This window comes from Euprymna scolopes, chromosome 6 (assembly GCF_053919585.1).
Source record: "Euprymna scolopes isolate OS-2025 chromosome 6, ASM5391958v1, whole genome shotgun sequence".
In the NCBI taxonomy this organism is placed as follows: domain Eukaryota; kingdom Metazoa; phylum Mollusca; class Cephalopoda; order Sepiida; family Sepiolidae; genus Euprymna; species Euprymna scolopes.
The window spans coordinates 144256097-144279108 of NC_136487.1; the positions used below are offsets into that span (position 1 = coordinate 144256097).

The window sequence follows — 23012 nt, forward strand, 5'->3', positions numbered from 1 at the left end:
AGCCATCATTTCTGGCTCGATTAGCAGAGACCGTATCCATTCGGCTACCATTAACCGCGTGAAATAACGTTGAATTTAAACATTTTAATTTTTAATGTTCTTTCCGTCAGTCAGACAGTGATTTAATCGTTATACGATGCATTTTTATACCGTTGAAACAAAGTTGATTTTAATTGTTATTATAGCCCGTTTTTAGAATATTTTAGGATGGGCACTGTCTGGGAACTATAAACTAAAAGGCAGTCAACAAGCGTTCATGCAACGCTCACGACTTCCTGTCGTTTGAGCACTCTGAATTGTATAATGTCTGTGCCTTAATTACGTTTATTAGTTATTAATTCACTTTATTCTCGTGGCAGTTGCTTTGGTCATCTAGAGGTAAAGGTTTAGCAAATGAAATCAAAGATGGCTTCTTGGCTGTGTTCGAATCTCCCGATCGGTAGGGATTATTATCCTACACTGATGATTTGCGTAAGCAGGAAATACTAGTGTCTCTGTGTATGAAATAATAATCATGATTTAAATATATATATATATATGTATGTATGTATGTATGTATGTATGTATGTATGCGTGTGTGTGTGTGTGTGTGTGTGTGTGTGTGTGTGTGTGTGTGTGTGTGTGTGTGTGTGTGTACAATACTTTGGCTTCTAAAATTTGCAAATTCAAATCCCTGTTTAAATATAAATAAATTTTATTATATAAAAATGTTGCTGATTTTATCGATATAAAAGTTTTCTCGATGTTTGATTTGGTCTAAAATTGTATAATTTTTCTCATATTTTTTTTTTCCGGAATGAACATTTTGGTGTTATTTTATTTCCGATGACCATGTTTGTTCACTCTCGATACGTGTAGGATGATGGTTAGAAAGGAAATAATCTGTAAAAATGTACTTTTTCCTTAGTTGTAAAATTTTCCTTTCTTTTGTGCATAGACGAGTCCAAATGATAAGAGGATTCCCACGGAAACAAACGCTGCATCCAGATTGAAGACGAACGCAAACGATCGTGTCATGTCGTATACATTTCCTGAAATGAACGAAATCAATTAGATTCTTCATAAAATAATTAACCATAATAATTCGTTTAATGTAATTTGTTTACCTTAATTCATACTGAGTAATAAGAAATGATGTAATATACTAAACAGCGCAAAATTGAGGTGGAAAATAAATACAACAAATAACTGTTACCAAACGCAAGGAAAAATTATTTTTCTACCTCTCTGTATAGTTTTAGTCTTCTGAAAGTATTATTTGGGTTATACTGACTACTGTTTTTTTTTCTTGAGTGTTATTCGCACAACGTTTCGGCCGATGTAATTTCTGATCTTCTCCAGGTGTATTTGGTTGAATTCGGAAATCTTTGCCGAACTCAGGAATTTCGAATAGAACCCTTCATTTATCAATCTGAGATTTATTGAATTCTGTTTTTTTTTAACATTTCATTTTGACATAGTCGCTAAAAGATAATCAAAATGACTTGCACTATTACAAACTGGTTGCAGGGATGGGGTTGCCAGTCAGACGTAGGGTTAGATAAATATGTTTTACTATTTATTAATATTAAAAAAACAGAAGAAAAATGCAAAATTATCCAATTATATCAATACATTTTGGCAAGTTATGTAAATATATTTTGTAAAAAAATGATTATTCTGCAAATTAATCTGAAATTTATTTGATTTAAAAGGAAGATAACATAGATTGAAAAATTTATTCATTCGACATAATTTATGCATACTATTTAATTTTAATGAAATTAAACATTTTTCTCATTATAATTATTACAATAAAACAATAATTGTTTTTATGGCAATGCATTGATAATTTGCTGATATGGTTTTTTAGCAATGTTGCTTTTTTTCTTTTGGAAATAAAAATTAATCTAATAATCATATTTGGATGCAGACAAATGATTTTAGATTTTTCTCACGGTTTAAAATTTTTCTTCTAATGTTTTATATGCAATTAATTTTATTTCTTCTATCAAAAATTATAATCGGTATTATTTTATTCCGTTTTATAATCGTTTTTTATAATGAGAAAATTTATAAATATTTAAAATCTTAAAAAAGTGCAACAAAATGCCAATTACATTTTATTAGTGCATTAGGCACTTCTGATTGAGTGAAAATATATTTTTTTTAATTCTAGTATCTTCCTTTTTAAATAGTTTTCGGTAAAATAATTTTCCGGGTAAACATTTTGTTGAATATTTTTCTGTTAAGGCAGACATATTTTTTTAAAGAAAATAACTAACTTTTTAAATTATATAAATCAGCAACATTAGGAACAACAAAAATAATAAAATGATATTTATTAATTAATAAAACATGCTCAGAATACCATGAAAAGTATCAGCACATAATGTAATATTTGTTTTATTATTCAATAATACAAGAAATTTTTTTTTTTTGCTTTGTAATAACACAACATGTGTTTAAAAATACAGTAATATTTTTTAATAAATATATTGTTTTGGCTTTCGTGTCTGAACTCCGTGACTCCGTTCCGTTCAGTTGTGTTACATAATCAACCGTACCTACTTCCGATAGTTTGATTTTTGCTGAACACTCATCTTGGACATTACTTTAAAAATATACAAAGTATTTTCTTTTTGAAGGGTAGACTATTTTTAAAACTATCTCTACTTTAGTATTTTCTTTAAATTTCTATTTTTGAGAAATTATCGAGATTCCCGAGACATGATACTCTCATATCGAACATTTTTCGTTCTAAAGTGAAACTTGACACTACTTTTTAAAAACTAAATAAACGTTTTAAAATAAGTTGAAGCATTAAAAACTTACAAAGCTAGGTAGAAAATGAACACTTAGAAAATCGATTTTATATATTTTAAAACAATAGTAAACAAGTAAATATATTTTTTTTAATATTATGTGTGTGTAGTCTCTTTTAAAAACAATATCCTCCTCAAGAACGGTCATAAAATGTGTTTTTAATTTCAGAGTTTCCTACCGATCAAAAACGTTCCGCTATTAATTCTAAGTATAATTTTCGTTAGGTTTAACTATTTAAATTTAGTCAAATTTTGTTTCATCTGAAGGTAAATTTATTTATTATTATTATTAGCAACAAAGTTCAGTATCTGTTCTTAGACTACACCACCTTTTCCAGCTGACAGTTATTAAATGTTATGTTATGTTAGTATGAAAAGTTGGCCGGTTGAAAAACTCTTAAGACTCGATTTTGTAAAAAAGATTTTTTTAATCGATATTATATCAAATTATATAAAATATTATCTGAATTACAACAGAAGAACATGAAGATTATTATTATAACTATTGCAAAGGAATTCATTAAATATTTGGCGAGGAAATTAAAACAAAATATTATGCAGTACCTACGGCTTCATTACTCAATAGTCTGCAAGTAACATTTTATTTCGAGTCTTAAGAGTATTTATATATAGATATATATATCTATTTATATGTATATATATATATTTATATATATATATGTATATATAAATATTTATATATGTATATATATATATTTATATATATATATATTTATATATATATATTTATATATATATTTTATAAATATATATATATATATTTATATATATATATATTTATATAGGGAGAGATACAAGGATAGATAGATAGATAGATAGATAGATAGATAGATAGATAGATAGATAGGATATTATGACGTTATGGAAAAAAGAAGAAAAGCCTGGAGCCTTCTTCATTTATATATATATATATACATATACATTTATATATATAGTTATATATATTTATTTATATATATTTATATATTTATATATATATATATATATTTATATAAACAAATGATTAATAAAACATGTTAAAAGACATCTTCAAAAAGAGTTAAAAACATATTTAATTTTAAAAAAGGAAACAAAAGATAAGTGGATAGTCCTTAATCCGCGGAGTTTCGAAGAAATACTCTCCTTCTCATCAGAGGGCAGGAATTAGCAAAATGCATGATCGGATTTTGCATATAAAAGTATTTAATGAAACTACAAGTAAGTCACAGATCTTACTTGGTTAAAAAAAAAGGGTGAGGTAAGGGGAACAGGAGTCAAAAGAAAAATAAAAAGATTTCACATTAATGGACAGTCGGTGAAGGGTAAAAATCCAAAAATGGTAAAATCCAAAACGGTAGAATTTAAAATTGCAATCCAATAGGTAAATTCCTTTTTTAAAATTAAATATGTTTTTAACTCTTTTTCAAGATGTCTTTTAACATGTTTTATTATTCATTTGTTCATATTATAAGCTCTATTTCCTTTTCGGTTTTATTGAGCTTTTACATCTGGCTGAGTTTATTTTACTTGTACATATTAACTCTTTAATATTTATAATATATTTTAAGTTTACCATTTTGATTACCTTGGTAAACTTATTGTAATTTTTATTATATATTTATATATATATATTTATATATATATATTTATATATATATATTTATATATATATATATATTTATATAAATATATATTCATATATATATATATTTATATATATATTTATATATATTTATATATATATATTTATATATATATTTATATATATATTTATATATATATTCATATATATACATTTATATATATATAGTTATATATATATTTATATATATTTATATATATATATATATTTATATATATTTATATATATATATTTATATATATATTTATATATATTTGTATATATATTTATATATATATTTGTATATATATATATTTATATATATATATTTATATATATATATTTGTATATATATATTTATATATATATTTATATATATATTTATATATATACATCTATATATATATCTATATATATTTATTTATATATATATATTTATATATATATATTTATATTTATATATATATACATATATATAAACATTTATATATGTATATATATGTATATTTATATATATATTTATAAATATATATATATTTATATATATATATATATATATATATATTTATATATATATATTTATATATATATTTATATAGACTTGTTTGTAATATACTGAATTTTACTGGGTTTGTATAATTCAGTAAATTTTCATATACCAAAAGAGATGACTTAAAATGTAAGCTACAAAATTATCATATTTCATAATTGAGCATTAATATACTGTATTAACAAAACGAAGACTTCAAAAAAGGAATTGATAGCAACAAAAAGTGTATTTCATTGTAAGTTACAATTGTTTCAAGGCCGATTGTACAATTTCAAGCATTATGTCGTTTGAAAATGAAGAAAATGAAGCATGCGAAAACATTTATCCTGGACGCATCTTTGTGAGGAGCTTATTTAAATATTAATATATCACCTAATTTTCGTATCATTATTTAAAAACCTGTCATAGGAAGTTACCGCAAAAACCCGTAGCCATTTAATATATTTGAATAATACGATTCGTTGAATTCTTAAATTAGATTTCTATACTTCTTTATTTCACATAAGTAATCAAAAAAAATTTTTAGAATTTTATTTTTATATTCATAATATAGCCAGAACAACCTAGCTAAAACGTTACGGTTATGTTAGTTTCGTATTCGCCCTATGCTGGCTTCAATGTTTACAAAAATATCGGCTATCTTATTACTTAGAGTTAAGACCAGTTTTAGGTTAATATTTTATTAAATAGCGAAATAAAGACTGGCATTATATTATATTTATTTAATCCTCATACATCATTCAAGATTAAGGATCCCATTCTATTTTTTATTATTTAATATTCTATTATTCTCTTTCGTTCTAATCTATTGTGATTATCGATAATTGGGAAACCGTAGTTACGAAGGGAGATAATCCATCTCATTATTAATTTTCCAAAAATTAGTTGAAAATTATGGGAAATAAAGGTCGCCGCCGTAGGTACTTATAACAGTTAAAGGTATATATATATATATATATATATATATATATATATATATATATATATATAGTCATCCACATACAGTACTGTTTCGCTGTTTCACAGCTCATCAGTGCGGCTAGACAGGCAACTACCTCAAGCCACGATTGAAACCCGACCGTTTTGTACGGCAGTCAAGGCTCCTAACCATTACGCTATTGGCGGCTGCTTGAACGAGTAGTGAGTTTAACGATGTTTTGACATCGTCTGAAATATCTCCGCTCGATTTGTTTACACAAAGAGCGTTGCTTATATGCTAATGGTAATTCGTGTTTCACTTCTCAATATGCTCAACTCAAGGTGAGGAGCATTATAGTCATCCACATACAGTACTGTTTCGCTGTTTCACAGCTCATCAGTGCGGCTAGACAGGCAACTACCTCAAGCCACGATTGAAACCCGACCGTTTTGTACGGCAGTCAAGGCTCCTAACCATTACGCTATTGGCGGCTGCTTGAACGAGTAGTGAGTTTAACGATGTTTTGACATCGTCTGAAATACCTCCGCTCGATTTGTTTACACAAAGAGCGTTGCTTATATGCTAATGGTAATTCGTGTTTCACTTCTCAATATGCTCAACTCAAGGTGAGGAGCATTATAGTCATCCACATACAGTACTGTTTCGCTGTTTCACAGCTCATCAGTGCGGCTAGACAGGCAACTACCTCAAGCCACGATTGAAACCCGACCGTTTTGTATATATATATATCTTACTCGCTACTTAATTTAGCTGAAATAATGCGAAGCTCGCGGTTGGTTTACAAACAAACGTTTGAGCCCTCGGATGTTTATTTAAATAGGCATTCGGACAGCTTAATTTCGGCCACCGATTCCGTAGTCAGGGGGTAGGACTGCCGACTGTCATCACGACGGTTCTAGGTTCGATCCTCGGCTTGGGAGAGGTGTTAGTCTAGCGGCACTGATGAGTTGTGAAACAACGAAACAAGTCTGTATGTCGATGACTAAAATATATTATATATATATATATATATATATATATATATATATATATATATATATATATAAGTGGATAATTATTTTTTAAAAACAATATATATGGCGCTCCCCATGTGGGGGTATCAAATTGGTTAAAGGAAAAATTATTCCCAACTCCCATTTAGGTAAACATGTCGTGGGGGCAAGAAAACTACCTTCCCCCACTCCATCGTGTTTAAACACGCGTCATCTCTAACATGAGCGACGGAGAAAAAGAGAGGCGAATGGACGAATAGCCTCACCTAAAAGGCAAGGTCAGCAGCTGACCTACTTATGTCTCCCTTCCAGCATCCTCGCTGTTAAAGGGAAACACTCATAAAAATTAATCTTTTACGATTAATAACGAAATGATTGTCTTTTTTGTTTCAGACGGAATGAAATTAAATACAACTCTTAAACTGCCAAACTAAGTTTGACTTGTAAACATTTCGTCTGGAATTAATGACTTTCATTTATCCTTTTTCCGAGACCGACGCCAGTTGTAACACCCTGTCTCCACAAAGAAAGCGCCTAGGGGGCTGGAGATCCACTCACACTATCTCATGCAGTAGCAGCAGCGGTCAGGAAACACCCGAGAACCAGAACCAGTGCCGAAGCAGCGACAGCAGTATTCAAAGAGCCCTTTTCAGGGCTAGGTTCCTACGAAAGACCTACCACTTTGTTTACTCTGTTAGCCCTCCTCAGAACTACTCCAGGACCAGCGCCGATGCAGCGACAGCAGTATTCAAAGAGCCCTTTTCAGGGCTAGGTTCCTACGAAAGACCTACCACTTTGATTACTCTGTTAGCACCTCCTGCCTCCAGCTTCCTGCATCTCCTGCCTGCAGCATCCAGCTTCCTGCATCTCCTGCCTGCAACCTCAGCTTCCTGCACTGCACTGCATCTCCTGCCTGCAGCCTCAGCTTCCTGCACTGCATCTGCGGCCTCAGCTTCTTGCACTGCACCCGCATCTCCTGCCTGCAGTCTCAGCTTCCTGCACCGCTACCTTGCTTGCACCTCTGGTCCGCTACCTCGCTCGCACCTCTGGTCCGCTACCTCGCTCGCACCTCCAGTCCGCTACCTCGCTTGCACATCTGGTCCGCTACCTCGCTCGCACCTCCGGTCCGCTACCTCGCTTGCACCTCTGGTCCGCTACCTCGCTCGCACCTCCGGTCCGCTACCTCGCTTGCACCTCCGGTCCGCTATCTCGCTCGCACCTCTGGTCCGCTACCTCGCTTGCACCTCTGGTCCGCTACCTCGCTCGCACCTCTGGTCAGCTACCTGGCTCCGTACCTGTCGTCCGTTCCGAACACTGATCCCTCCGTTCTCGGTGTTGTCGGTTCCTCAACACTGACCCCCGAGCTCTCAGTGTTCACCCTGCGTTCCGGATCGCCCTGACGCCCGGCTGACCGTTTCCATACCCAGCAAGCACCCTCCGAACCACACTACGTCCAGAATACCAGTCTGGACCTCCAGACCTTGCCTCCAGTGACGTGCGACCTTCCAGGCGATCAGCACCCGGATTTGAACATTTTTGTTTATATTCAAATAAAAGGCGAACCCTCGTCTTTAAATCAAACAACCTGTGTCTGTCATTCTTCTTTGCCTTGCATGCTGTTTACCTTTTGCCTGTGTTTATTTTGTTAGTTGTTGGGTCGATTGTCTCCAGACGACTGGCCCCCGCAACAAGTGGTGACCCCGACGTGATTCTTAACACAGGCAAAAACAACTGGCAGAGAAGATTGCTAAAAATACAGACGGACTCGACGCGACTTTCGATACGGGCAAACAACTGAAACAGAAGATGGCGGAAGGCACCGAAGAACACGAGATTAACGCATCAACTCCCTTCATTCAACTACCGCCATATAACCCCGTGAACACCAGGAGTTGGTTTATTCAACTGGAGGCGATTTTCGCATCCAGGAGAGTCACACGCTAGGACACCAAATATGCCGCAGTGGTACAGGCCCTACCTGCAGCTGTCATGGAAGAAGTGGAGGACATCCTGATGAATACACCCGAACACCTTCCGTACACCCACCTCAAAGATGCCATCCTTAAGCGCACAGGCCGCTCGGATGAAGATCTTATCAGAGACCTGTTCTCTCACGTGTCTCTCGGCGACAGAACCCCATCCCAGCTCTTGCGCCTTATGAAGAGTCGCCTCGGAAACAACACCATGGCCGAGCCTATTCTCCGAGGCCTATGGATGGATCAGTTGCCCTCGAACATCACTCAGGTGTTGGCCCTGGTTCCTATAGAAACTCCCCTGGAAGTGTTGGCCGATTCAGCAGACAAGGTCTTTTCACGGGGCCATGAAAGAGTCCACCAAGTGGATTACACCCACGAAAGAGTCCACCAAGTGGAAAGGACTCACCTAAGAGATCACCAAGGCGATAACAGCCCTCAAAATCTTGCACGACGCTTCGAAGAGGAGATGGCTCAGATGAGAGCCGAACTCCAAGAGCTAAAACTCACCTTACTTCAGAGGCAACGAAACCCAGACACCCACGTCCGTGGTCGAAGCCCAGCCCCACGCACACGTTATAGAAGCCGTACCCGCAGTTCGAGCCAGAGACGGAGCTATAACCCCAACGAATGCTGGTACCATCAACGTTTCGGTGACCAAGCTCGCAAGTGTCAACCTCCCTGTACACGCCAAAGGACACAGAGAAACGAATAAACCAGCAGGCAGTGGCGACAACCCCTGCTGGTACACACATGCATAGTCGTCTTTTTTATGTGTGGGACCAGAACAATGGCCTAAGAGTTTTAGTCGACACCGGTGCAGCCATCAGCGTCATACCACCCACCAACAAGTCAAACCTAAGACCCGCCCCATTTCAACTTCGGGCAGCAAACGGTTCCATCATAGAAACCTACGGGAACCAAGAACTAACTCTGAATATTAAGCTTAGGCGTGACTTCAAGTGGTCATTCACGGTGGCAAATGTCAAAACCCCCTTGCTCGGTGCTGATTTCCTGGCACACTACAACTTGACCGTCCACATGAAGACAAGGACCCTATCCGACAACACCACATCGCTCAAGGTTATAGGGACCCCATCAAGTTGCAACACAACCGGGATTAGCGTAGCAACTCAACACGACCAACGCTACGCGGAAATCCTGTGCCGGTACAAGGACATCACTCAGCCTATCAAGCCTACCGACGCAGGAGAACATCAGACCCAGCACCACATAAAGACCACTGGACAACCCGCATTGGCACGGCCACGACGACTCCCCCCACACAAGCTGGCATATGCCAAGAAGGCTTTTGAAGAGATGTTGGCGGACAACACCATCCGTCCCTCAGACAGCCCGTACGCATCGCCACTACATTTGGTACCCAAGCCTGATGGGGAGTTCAGAGTCTGCGTGGACTACCGAAAACTAAACGCGTCCACAGTGCCCGACCGGTATCCAGTTCCACACATCCACGATTTCGCATCGGGCCTACAGGGGGCTCGTATCTTTTCGAAGATCGACCTGACCAAGGCATACTACCAGGTACCAGTTGCTCCAGAGGACATACAGAAGACAGCCGTTACAAACCCTTTCGGACTGTTCGAATTCCTAAAAATGCCCTTTGGACTACGTAATGCAGCCCAGACTTTTCAAAGACTTATGGACGAGGTTCTGCGTGGCCTGCCATACGTCTACGCCTACATAGACGACATCTTGGTGGCCAGCAGAGATGTGGAGACCCATGCAAAACACCTGGAAGAAGTGTTTCGCCGTCTGAAACACTATGGACTCCGAATCAACCCAGACAAGTGCGAATTCGGAGCACAGCATATAAACTTCCTAGGACACCACACTGATGCTCATGGGATCACTCCACTTCCGGCGAAAATAGAAACGATACGGGATTTTCCCATGCCAACATCCATAAAACAATTACGACGTTTCTTGGGCATGGTAAACTTTTACCGACGTTTCATCCTCAAATGCTCAGATCTCCTCACACCCCTGACAAACGTCCTCCAGAGAAAAAACAAATCCATCACTCTGGAAGGGGAACAAGTAAAAGCCTTTTACGCAGCAAAAGCTGCTTTAGCAAACTTCACAAAGTTGGCACACCTGAACGAGGACACCCGGACGCACATATATCTCACCACAGACGCCTCAGATACTGGAGTAGGAGCTGTCGTGGAACAGGAGAGTGAAGACCAACGCAAACCTATAGCCTTCTTCTCCGCTAAACTTTCACCAGCTCAGTCGAGATATAGCACTTACCTCGCTACAATCTACCTCGCTATCAAGCACTTACGCCACCTACTCGAGGGCCGCAGTTTTACTGTTTTAATGGACCATAAACCCCTGACAACTTCTCTGTCCAAAAACTCAGACAAATACTCTGCCCGTGAGATCAGGCACCTGGACTACATCTCCCAGTTTACCTCTGACATTCAATATGTCAAAGGCGAAAATAACACTGTTGCTGATGCCTTGTCCAGGTCCAACATCAACACCATGGAAGACAGCCCGCTCAGCCAGGACCGGATAGCAGAGGCACAGGACTCTGATACAACCCTTCCAGATGTGCTGGCAAACACATCCCTGCAGTTAAAGGAATTCCCGGCTCCCTTCAGTAGCAGAACCATTTACTGTGACACCAAACTGAGCCATCCCAGACCTTACATACCTCCAGCACTCCGGAGGCAGATCTTCAACCATCTCCACGGGATGTCACACCCCAGCAAACGGGCCACAGGAAAACTTATCACCGACCGCTTTGTTTGGCCGAATATGAACTCGGACATCCGGAATTGGGTGTCAACGTGTCTTGAGTGCCAAAAATGCAAGGTACACAGACACACAAGATCCCCACCAGGCACCTTCAGCAATCCCGACGCTTGCTTCAGTCATATTCACATCGACATAGTCGGGCCTCTTCCAATGTGCCAAAATTACCAGCACCTCCTCACTGTTGTGGACCGTTTCTCCAGGTGGCCAGTGGCAGTTCCCATCAGAGACACCTCAGCTAACACAGTAGCAAAGGCCGTCCTGCAAGAGTGGATTGCAGTATTTGGTGTGCCCCGCATCATCACCACAGACCGCGGTGCACAGTTTCAGTCCCTACTCTTCCAGGAGTTTACCCAACTACTTGGCGTCAAGCACATCAAGACCACAGCCTATCACCCTTGCGCCAACGGCCTCATGGAAAGATTTCATCGGACACTGAAAGTTTCTCTGACCACAAGACACCCCACCAACAACTGGGTGGACGAGCTACCTCTTATCCTCTTGTCAATTCGAAACTTACTGAAAGAGGACCTAGGTTGTTCCCCAGCAGAAGTAGTCTTCGGCACGATACTTTCTCTACCTGGCCAGTACTCCGAGGATACCACACCCAACCTTACTTCGGCAAGTCCTTTCACTCAAGAGCTACGCCATAAAATGTCCCAACTCCAGTACTCACCACCCAGACAACCATCATCACCAACCGTCCACGTCCCTCACCAGCTGCAGGATTGCGAATACGTCTTCGTACGGAATGATGCAGCAAAGAGACCAGTAATACCATCATACCAAGGTCCATTCAAAGTCTTGCAGCGTACTGAAAAACATTTGACCATCAATCGAGGAAACCGGAACGACACCATTTCGATCGACAGAGTTAAACCAGCTTTCCTGGAAAAAACGTCGCAAGGGGCAGAACCTGCCTTAACTCACCCAGATGCCAAACCAGCCCCAACAACAACAACACAATCGCAGCCAGCTCGCCAAGAGACAGACCAAACTCCAGAAGTGTCCGACCCTCCCACCAAACACACCAGGCGTGGAAGAAAGGTTACCTTTCCAAGTAGATATAAGACGTACATCTACTACTAGTGGATTATACCAATGTATCCAGGGAGGGGGCATGATCAAAACCATCATATTTGTAATTGAGTATGATCAATTATCCAGGGAGAGGGCCTTGTCGTGGGGGCAAGAAAACTACCTTCCCCCACTCCACCGTGTTTAAACACGCGTCATCTCTAACATGAGCGACGGAGGAAAAGAGAGGCAAATGGACGAATAGCCTCACCTAAAAGGCAAGGTCAGCAGCTGACCTACTTATGTCTCCCTTCCAGCATCCTCGCTGTTAAAGGGAAACACTCATAAAAATTAATCTTTTACGATTAATAACGAAATGATTGTCTTTTCTGTTTCAGACGGAATGAAATTAAATACAACTCTCAAACTGCCAAACTAAGTTTGACTTGTAAACATTTCGTCTGGAATTAATGACTTTCATTTATCCTTTTTCCGAGACCGACGCCAGTTGTAACACCCTGTCTCCACAAAGAAAGCGCCTCTCGGCCAAAAAAAGTTAATCCGGCTAGGGGGCTACGAGTCCCCTGAATTGGAGATCCACTCACACTAGCCGACGGATCTCATGCAGTAGCAGCAGCGGTCAGGAAACACCCGAGAACCAGAACCAGTGCCGAAGCAGCGACAGCAGTATTCAAAGAGCCCTTTTCAGGGCTAGGTTCCTACGAAAGACCTACCACTTTGTTTACTCTGTTAGCCCTCCTCAGAACTACTCCAGGACCAGCGCCGATGCAGCGACAGCAGTATTCGAAGAGCCCTTTTCAGGGCTAGGTTCCTACGAAAGACCTACCACTTTGATTACTCTGTTAGCACCTCCTGCCTCCAGCTTCCTGCATCTCCTCCTGCATCTCCTGCCTGCAGCATCCAGCTTCCTGCATCTCCTGCCTGCAACCTCAGCTTCCTGCACTGCACTGCATCTCCTGCCTGCAGCCTCAGCTTCCTGCACTGCATCTGCGGCCTCAGCTTCTTGCACTGCACCCGCATCTCCTGCCTGCAGTCTCAGCTTCCTGCACCGCTACCTTGCTTGCACCTCTGGTCCGCTACCTCGCTCGCACCTCTGGTCCGCTACCTCGCTCGCACCTCCAGTCCGCTACCTCGCTTGCACATCTGGTCCGCTACCTCGCTCGCACCTCCGGTCCGCTACCTCGCTTGCACCTCCGGTCCGCTACCTCGCTCGCACCTCCGGTCCGCTACCTCGCTTGCACCTCTGGTCCGCTACCTCGCTCGCACCTCCGGTCCGCTACCTCGCTTGCACCTCTGGTCCGCTATCTCGCTCGCACCTCTGGTCTGCTACCTCGCTCGCACCTCCGGTCCGCTACCTCGCTTGCACCTCTGGTCCGCTACCTGGCTCTGTACCTGTCGTCCGTTCCGAACACTGATCCCTCCGTTCTCGGTGTTGTCGGTTCCTCAACACTGACCCCCGAGCTCTCAGTGTTCACCCTGCGTTCCGGATCGCCCGGCTGACCGTTTCCATACCCAGCAAGCACCCTCCGAACCACACTACGTCCAGAATACCAGTCCGGACCTCCAGACCTTGCCTCCAGTGACGTGCGACCTTCCAGGCGATCAGCACCCGGATTTGAACATTTTTGTTTATATTCAAATAAAAGGCGAACCCTCGTCTTTAAATCAAACAACCTGTGTCTGTCATTCTTCTTTGCCTTGCATGCTGTTTACCTTTTGCCTGTGTTTATTTTGTTAGTTGTTGGGTCGATTGTCTCCGGACGACTGGCCCCCGCAACAAACATGCACTTTCGTAAATAATCGAATTCATTCAAAACATAATCGCAAAACCCAATAAATTAAATGCAACGCAGACACTTTGCTTTATAATTCTTTTTTTCTTTTTTTTTTTTTAATTTTTCGATTTTTCGTATAATATTTTTTGTATCAAAATCAAAATCAAAAATATTAATAAAAGTTTCATAGTTGTTGCTGTCACGAGCGCTTTTGATTCGTCCACGAATCATTATCAGGTGTTGATGTAAAAGTGCGAAGGAGCGAAAATGAGAATTAAAAGTGAAAACTAAAATATACAGTAAACAGCGATACGTTAAAATATATAGAGTCGATGAAAAGTCAATTAAAATATAGGTTGATTAAAAATTCGAGTATTAAAATCAGCAAGTTCATGGACACCGTTAACAAAGTCCGTCCGATACAAACTATTCAAGACGTTTTAGAACGTTACTTCTTTTCTCGAATGCGATATCATTTATAGTAGGTTGAAGGGTTCTAACATGTGTGTGTGTGTGTGGGGGGGGGGGTGTCTGGTCACGAATAGGCTCCTATATGGTAGACTATTTTTTTAAAAAACTGATTACATATGATAGAAGATGTATCGAGACACAGAAATGGGTATGTTTGATCTGGCAGAACGATGATTCATTGAAATTGTGGGGTCTACGTTCGCGCCTGGTCCACAAAGTATGGAAATAAAAAAAATTTAAAATAAAAAAAAATGTTTACAAGTGTTTTTGATATAGATGTACATAAGCATATTTTGATAAGTATGTTTTAACTTAAATAGGGATGGTATAATAAAATTGTAGGGGTCTGCGTTCGCGCCTGGCCTTCATAGAGTGGAAATAGGCACAAACTTTAATAAATACTTTTCATATTTATCTGCGTAAGTATACTTTGATAATTATGTTTCAGTTTGAAGAAATATGGTATGATAAAATTATGGGGTGTTCGTTCGCGCCTGACCTCCATAGAATGGAAATATGTCACAAAGTTTAACAAGGTTTTTTAATATAGATCCACAGAATATTGTGATACGTGTTTCAGTGTGAACAGGTATGGTATAATAAATTATGGGGTTTATCTATTTTATTTTTACTTTCATCATATTTTGCTTTGGTTTTGATACCCCCAAATTCGAAGCTATCTCTTTACAACCCTTCCTGTTCATAACCTATCATACAGAGTCCATTTTTTGTAGGCTGTTTTTGAATTCAGTCAACGACGAGTATTTTTGCTAGTGTATATATATATATATATATATATATATATATAAGCAATACATTTATGCGTAAGTATGTGTGGGTCTGCGTATAAATATTTAATCGATAAACTCTTAAACTACAGGCCACATAACACCGAATTTAATTAGAAATAGTAATCAAACACCAAGGATGATTTATAAATCTTTGTTTGGATGGACGAATTAACAGAAAATAGTTATTATACACTACGAATGGTTTATAACGAGTACAATCTTTGTTTGGATGGACGAATAACACATATGTCGGCAAGTTGAAATGCAAAATGCTCATTTCAACTTGCCGACATATTTTTACTTTTTTCTGTGCATGCACAAATTCGATTAATTTCTCAATGTCGTTTAATATTGAATCATTCTTATCTCTCGATAGCTACATCAGTAGGAATCGCGGTTTGAGCGCTAAATATTTTGGTTTCGATCCTACCTAATGACACCTAAGTTTTTTTGTTACTTTTATAACAAGTTTCTTTTTTAACTTTTGAAATCAGTACTATTTATTAGGTACAATATAATATTCAACACAGAATAGACTCTGTAACAATAAATACGAAATTTTCATGAATTAAAATATATTTAAGCGTATTTTATGACCCAACAAGGCCGGGCGAATCCTGCTAATATATATATATATATATATATATATATATATATATATATATATATATATATATATATATATATATGTATATATATATATATATAACTACTTCATTTATTACCTAAAACCACTAACCTAGTTCTAAAACAGATCCTTTGTTTGATAAAATGCATGCCCATTGGCTGATAGGAAGGGGCGCGGTGGATACTAGAAAGCTGATTGGCTAACTAGAAATCCTCAACATGTCTACCTAAAACCACTAACCTAGTTCTAAAACAGATCCTTTGTTTGATAAAATGCATGCCCATTGGCTGATAGGAAGGGGCGCGGTGGATACTAGAAAGCTGATTGGCCAACTAGAAATTCTCAACATATATAAAAACAAGAAGCAACCACAGAATTCGGGTATAAGCCTGACGAATCCTATAGTTGGATGAAACGCAGAATATTCAGTGTAGCTTAATCGCCATATATATTTTATAAATTACTATATATATATATATATATATATATATATATATATATATATATATATATATATATATATATTCTAATTGTTTGAAGGTTCGAGCTTGGTGAAATGAATCTAATAGAATTCATTGTGCTTAATTCATTTTTGTAAAAGAAATGTATAGAACTTAGAACCACGGTTGCACGATGGTCGAACCAGACTGCAAAATATTATCTGTGCAATGGAAATTGCAGTTTACTAGAATAATTCTGTTAGTTGCTAAAATATAAGTAAACCTTGAAAATGATGTAATTAAACATGAGTTTCTTAAAACATAAATTTCATCAAAATGTGAGGACAAAAAATTTAACAGAATAATATTTAGCAGTATATCATTCAAAAACTACCGTGTTTGAATATACGGTTAAGTGTTAATTTTACTTATTTAGAACTGCTTTAAACTTCACTCATTTTGCGATCAAATTTCGAACACTTTTACAGGCTATATTTTGAAAAAAAAACAAATTCAATTTTCGTTCAGTAAAACAAAAGTTTTAATAAAATTGCTGTGTTAAAAAATTCTCAGAATTTGTAAGGAACGTGGTGCCGTTTTTGTCTGATTGGCTGTTGGTTACCATAGCAACCAAATCTCTTACGCTACCTTAAATCGGCTTGGAACGGCGGAGATGATTACGTAAAAAGATATTTAAAAAAAAAACTATCGCTAATAATTCATCACTCTCCCGGCCTGTCATTCGCTGATAATTCACCGTTGCTGTGCTTTAACGCTAACGGACCTTTCGCTTTTGCTCACCGGCAGAAATTACTGCTGAATGGACGCCACAATCCAGAAAGTAATCAGAGAGAGAGAAAGAGAGAGTGAGAGAGAGAGGAGAAAGAAAGAAAGGGGGAGAGAGAGAGGTGGGGAGAGTTAGAAAGAGAGAGAGAGGGGGGGGGGAAGTAACAAGTGAAACAGAGAGAAAATATTATTTCAAAGCAAAGCCTGAGAAAATCCTGGATGTCATAGAAAAATGTGAGCATAAAAATGAATATGGTTAAGATTGAACTTGGAAAAGTAAAAAGACTAGTTGTAAAAACTGGAAAAGAAAAAAAAACAAGATATTCAAGAAGAAATATAAAAAGTTATAACTTAAAAAATGCAGAATTAAGATTTTTTTTTTAAATTCAATTTAACAGTATTATATAATCAATTCTTAATTAATACTGCAATATTTTAAGTTATAAAACTATATAATTATAAAACCCAAATGACCTTGTAATGGGTGTTGTAACCCAGCCTCGGCTTTACGATTTCCGGTTGCGCATAATCAACGCGATAATAAAACGTATTGTTTTACTAAGTACATTTTCAGTGTCTCAATTGTTATTTTTTCGCGCTTAAATTATCCAAATAAACGATTGTTAATACTTTCTGCATTGTTTTACATCGTTTATTTCCGTATTACGTTTAAGTTATTTTAACGCAATTTTCTTACAAATAAATCTACATTAACACGTTGATAACCATAAGAGCATTTTACAATTTACCCGCCGCCTTCATATTTTTTTAATTAGTTATCCATTTTTTAATACACCTTTCTTAAAAATATTCATACATTTTCTTCTATACTACCAACATAAATAAATAACCTCGAAAATATGTTTTATTTTTGCGTTACAAATAAATAATCAACGCGACAATAAAAAGTATTGTTTTACTGTGTATGTTTTCAGCGTCTTAATTGTTTTATTTTTCGCGTTTAAATTAAAAGATATATCAACATTTGAATTTAACTTTAAGTATTATGATATCTGTTTAGTGCACATTTACTTATAAGTATGGCAAACCAATTATAATTCAATGGCTGTAATTTTTTTTTTAAATAAACAATTATAAACAGAACGACTCATAGAAATCTATTTATATTCTTTTTTCATTTTAATATACTTTCATTGAAATGTTCTTGTTATGTCACAAAAAACTATTTTCTTTACGTCACAAGTGTCACGCTCATGCATAAATTCCAAAGTTCACATAACATACTGACCCAACAGGTCATGGGTAGTCTAGTTTATTATATTTTTTACTAGAATATTTTATATTTCTTTTCCAGTTTTAACACTTAGTCCTTTTACTTTTCTAAATTTAATCCTATCCATATTATTTTTCATATATATATATATATATATATATATATATATATACTAGCTGTACCCTGCCACGCGTTGCAGTGGCTCAATTTGGTGTAATGGAAAAATTTAATAAAAGAGAAAATGCATGTTTCTTATATTAGTACAGCAATCCACTGCAAAAAGTGAAAAAGAAGGCGAAACTGAAAAAAATGGTGCTCTTGCAGAATTTGATCTGGATCCTCGAGAGTTTCTGTCAATCATTCATGTTTTGGACTTGACCAACAATCAGTGGATGAAGCCGAACGTAGCAAAAATGTTGAAACGCTAAATGCTTTTTTTTTTGTTTTAAAAAATGTGATTTAGTAATTAATATTTGGTTGATGGTGGGGGGAGGGGGGGTTACTATACACAGATTCGAAAAAGTCGTCCAAAAACAAATAAATGAAAGCAAAGGTAAGGTAATTTACGTTTCTACCTAATTGGATAATTGTTTAGTGTTTTTATGTAATGTAAAATGTTTAATTGGCTCAAAAAACAGAAATGGTCGCGAATTCTGTTGAATACGTTAAGTTTGGGAAAGTAAGTTGAAAACAAAAAACTATACAAAACAGTGTCTGAAACTCACCGAACATATGTTACCATGACATAGGCTGGCATAATGGATAGGTTTCTGACAGTATTTTGTATAGTTTTTTTAGTTTTAACTCACTTTCTCTAACTTAAAGTAATCAACAGTGTCCACCACCATTTGTAGCTTTCAAATACACCAATAAACACTGTTTTTCGAGCCGACTAAACGTTACATTAAATGAAAAGGGTTTATATTACTAAACACAGATACAAAGAAGTTGTCAAAAAATAAATATATAACAAATAAATGTTATCAAAGGCAAGAAAAGTAAGTGTTCTACCTAACTGGATATGATTTTAGTGTTTTTATGTAATGTATAATCGGTTCAAAAACATTGAATGTTTATCGGTATATCTGAAAAATACAAATGGCGGCAGACTGTATCGAACATGTTAAGTTTGGGGAAATTTTGGGAAAATGAGTTTAAACTAAAAATACTGTTAGGAACTCACTCAATATATGTTACCATGATGTAGGCTGGCATATAATCGGTGGTTTTAAACTTTTGCTCGATACAGGTGACGACTTTTAAAAATCCCTTTTAGTGATTACCTGGTGTGAGGATATTTGTACAACTAAACGGCAAATCTGCTCAAAAAAATCCGGTATTATTTTACTTTAAGGCCCGTTTCACGTTCATATATAACGAAATATTTTATTGTAGATTTCGGTGTGCTAAAAACGAATCTGCAAACCGTTTACGTAGCAAAAAAAAAAAGTTTTCATGACATTCATGAAATTACTTTTTCGAAAAGTGAGTGATCACTTTTCAATGTAAATTTAACTTAGAATGAGCACCCACTTTCTGGCCACCTGAGAGAGGGGCATTTTTCTGTTTCTTGGCTAAAAAGTTTTTTGTTTGGTTTCTTTTGCATGGTAATAACCCCTGAACTCTGGGACTATTTTCCATTTAACAGCCGTAGCCTTCGTTTACGCTATGCGTAAGCATAAACGAAAGCTGTTTAGCCAATAAACATGGGAAAAAATTCCCCCTCTCTCAGGTGGCTAGAAAGTGGGTGCTCATTTTAAGTTAAATTTACATGGAAAAGCGATCGCCACTTTTTCGAAAAAGTAATTTCTTCATATCATAAAAACTATTTTTTTGTGACGGAAACGGTTTGCAGATTCGTTTTTAACACACCAAAATCTACAAAAAAAATTTTGTTATTTACGAACGTGAGACACACAGCCCTTAATGGAAAATTATATCAAAAATCCGGGGGAAAATAGTTTTCAATAAAAACAGCAAATGAATTCGATAGAAAAAAAATGGATGCTATTTTTTTTTTCTTTCTGTGTGTTTCTTGGCTTAAAAAGTCTTTTTGTTTGATTTCTTTTGCATGGTATTAACCCCTGAACTCTGGGACTATTTTCCATTTCACAGACGTAGCCTTTGTTTATGCTATGCGTGAGCATAAACGAAAACTGTTAAATATGCATTCGCGTACCAAACTGCCTTGTAAAAAAACCTTTAAGCCAATAAACACGAAAATAAATGCCCCTTCCTCAGGTGGCCAGAAAGTGGGTGCTCATTTTAAGTTAAATTTAGATGGAAAAGTGATCACCCACTTTTCGGAAAAAAAAATTTCTTCAGATCATGAAAACTATTTTGATACTCCTTGGACGTTGAGTTCCATGGCGACCCGCAGAATTATTTAATGGTCGTTCCCTTAGTACCCCCCTAGTAGCAGTGTCAGAAATTTCGTGAAAATAGCGAATAATTCCACCCCATCTTTCCAAGCTTATAACTCCTCGAAAAATGCAATTCAAGCCCTAATTTTTTTTTTCAATTAAAGGAGCAAGGACCAAGATTTCATTAAAAATTTTTTTTAAAAAAACGTGTTTTTTTTAAAAAGGTTTTAAACTTCGGACTTTACAGGTAAAATTCTAAAAGAACACTATGTTTTTTTTGTTTTAAATTTGAATATATTATGTTATGTATTGACCTTTTCTCTTCAATTTGTGAGTAAATAATTATGTACTTATCGGGTTCTAAATTAATTATTATTAGACATTTACAAAATGGGAGGCGCGAATTATTCGACCCCCTGTCTTTCCAAGCTTATAACTCCTCGAAAAATGTAATTCAAGCCCTAATTTTTTTGTCAATTAAAGGAGCAAGGACCAAGGTTCCATTAAAAAAAAAAAGAAAAAACAAATAACGTGGTTTAAAAAAAGGTTTTAAACTTCAAACTTTACAGGTAAAATTCTAAAAGAACACTATGTTTTTTTTTTTAAATTTGAATATATTATGTATTGACCTTTTCTCTTCAATTTGTAAGTAAATTAAATATTTACTTTCGGGTTACTAAATTAAGTATTTACTTTTTAATAGACACTTAAAAATTGGTATGGGGGGGTCGTGAATTTAAAAAAAAAAAAACGTTTGTCTAAAATATTATATTCGGTTTATTGGAAAGAACATAAAATTTCACATTGACCCTGAAAATATCGTAAAAATAGAATCAATAGAAAAATTTTGATAGATTTTTAAAATTTAAAAATTGAAAAATATTGAGTTTAAAAATTGAAAAATATTGAGTTCGGAAAATTCATTAATGTTTAAAAAAAAAATATTTCTATTACTTTTAAAACAACTGTAATAGTTTATTTTGGAAGTATAATCCATAAATAAAATAAATAACCCACTTTTAACAGAGAAATTCCGAGATGTTTATATTGTATTCGCAGTTTCGTGTTAGGGGTGTCAAAAATTCCTACAAAAATTCTGATACTGCTACGCATGCGCACGTAACATTTTTTATTTATTTACTTACGTGGTGGAGTTTCTATACTGATAGGTTTTTTGAAATTTTTTCACTGGATTATTATTGATTGAACACTAACCAGATTATGAAAAAAAATTGAAAAAAAAAAATCATTTCAACATTTGAAAGGGATACTCACTTTTTAGTTACCACGTTCTGGTAAATCGGTCACTTTTTATTTATTTATTTTTTTTTTTTTTCTAAATACGGAAGTGTCTTCCAGAGATATAAAATGGTCGCATGTTGACGAAGCAATGTATCGGGAGGCGTACGGGATTAAAAATTATTGGTAAATTTTTAGATTAGGTCCACTCCACCTCCTCAATTTTCTTTTAAATGACGACTTGAAATGGTTTTCGACTATGTTGAATACGAAAATCGCATCGAAATTTTGCAGAAATAAGTAGTTATCAAGATATAAAAAGTTGTATTATGCATTGTAATCTTTGGCGGCCATCTTTTTTACGTGTGTGTATTTGTTTATGGCGCGTGTGCACGTAAAAAGATGGCCGCCGAAGAATACAATGCATAATACAACTATTTATTTCCGCAAAATTTCAATGCAATTTGCGTGTTCAGCATACTCGGAAACCTATAAATGTCGTCATTGAAAGGAAAATTGTGGAGGTGGACCTAATCTAAAAAAATACCAAATTATTAAACATTTCTCCAGCATGTTAGTGAAA

General features: G+C 36.3%; 1 long non-coding RNA gene across 1 annotated transcript in view; it reads right to left on the reverse strand.

The window, feature by feature from the left end:
* Window positions 1-656: 656 nt before the first annotated feature.
* The window catches only part of LOC145278340 (uncharacterized), a 42973-nt gene continuing 20617 nt past the window's right edge, over window positions 657-23012 (reverse strand). Inside the window, exon 3 of the long non-coding RNA XR_013868361.1 lies at window positions 657-1031. This is a non-coding gene — a long non-coding RNA (uncharacterized LOC145278340). The remainder of the gene's footprint in view (window positions 1032-23012) is intronic.